Source organism: Orycteropus afer, unplaced genomic scaffold (assembly GCF_000298275.1).
Source record: "Orycteropus afer afer isolate SDZICR_OR568_19922 unplaced genomic scaffold, OryAfe1.0 scaffold00622, whole genome shotgun sequence".
Taxonomy (NCBI): Eukaryota; Metazoa; Chordata; class Mammalia; order Tubulidentata; family Orycteropodidae; genus Orycteropus; species Orycteropus afer.
The window spans coordinates 1,070,590-1,071,940 of record NW_006922209.1 but is presented as its reverse complement, the minus strand read 5'-3'; the positions used below and the strand labels follow the sequence as shown (position 1 = coordinate 1,071,940).

The 1,351-nt window shown below is 49.0% G+C and overlaps 1 non-coding gene across 1 annotated transcript; it reads left to right on the top strand.

Moving 5' to 3' along the window:
* The first annotated feature begins 607 nt into the window (after positions 1-607).
* Positions 608-680, top strand: TRNAK-UUU. The gene has a single exon. It is a non-coding gene; the product is annotated as a tRNA-Lys (tRNA).
* The last annotated feature ends 671 nt before the right edge of the window (positions 681-1,351 follow it).

The window sequence follows — 1,351 nt, the reverse complement described above, 5'->3', positions numbered from 1 at the left end:
AGTCTCCGGGAGCCCAGTCAGCAGCATGCACAGTTCAGTTCAAGAATCACCAGGTTCTGGAAGCCTTCAGAGACGCACGCTTGCTGCTGGCGAGGTCCAGCCTTCCTGCCTCCGCAGTGGCTGACGTCCCACCATCAAAGCGATTGATTGGGTGTTTTTTGTTTGGCGTGTCTTCCGGCGCCACTCCGGACGGAAACTCTTGTCTCTTGTCTTTGCAGCTACAAGCTACTTTACTTTGGCCCTTGAGCGCGGTGGACGCTCAGTGTCGGTCTGTGCAATACATGATTAAAAGCCTAATTAATTATGCATAATCTCTCCGCCCACAGGACGCTCAGAACTCCTTAAAGACTCAGTCTGAAATTAGAAATCCCGCAGGTCGGGCGTCTCTGTACTAGTCTCGGTAGGCAGTTGTTTTTCCTAGTCTTCACAGTCTGGCTGTGATGGGGGAAATGGAGAGCGACAGACTCGAACACGCAATCACTGGCTCCATCTCGATTTTACAGGAGAATCTGCAAAAGAGACTCCAGATTTTAATCCAGCAGGAAGAGAACGCAGCCACGTGGCCTGTTTAACTGCGGATAGGCTAAGGGAGGAGGCCTCTCCAGGAGCCCGGATGGCTCAGTCGGTAGAGCATCAGACTTTTAATCTGAGGGTCCAGGGTTCAAGTCCCTGTTCGGGCGAATGTCATTTTAAGGTCAAAAATAAATTTGAGTGGAAATCTGAGCGTTTGTGAGATCGAGTCCACTTGCCTGGCCTGGCCGTCAGAGTTAGTTACACGGCAGACGTTTATTTTCCAAGATGAAATGCAAAGAAAATGCTGGATGCGCACAGTCTCTTTCCAACCTTCAAAAATTGCCCCATCGTCGAGTGTTTTCTTTAGAACTAACATGTTACTTTTGTATTCAAAACATCTAATCAACAAAACCGAGAAAATGGCGCACCTGTCGTCAGTTCTGTTCCTGCCCATAACTGAGGCTTTTTGGCTCTGAGCGACCATTTCAGGCACATTTTATTAAAATCTCGACGAGGAAATAAGTCCCACGAGATTTTGGGGCTCGAAACTCGTGTTTATACATCACGTCTCCAGTGGGGACGCGCCAGTGGGACCCTGAGTTGTGCGTCTTGGTGTATGGCAAATGGTTCAGAAGACTTGGCACCGTCTGAAGTTTATGGTCAGGGAAGAAATTTGAAACCCAGCGAGTTGCCTATCCGCGGCTCAAACCCAGAATTTCCAACGTGTAAACGTGATAACCGCTACACTGACACCTTTCGCGGCGCCTTACCACGTGGTGTGTATACATGGAGTGACTCTGGGACAGGGGACAGGTCACTCTATGATTTCTCATATTTT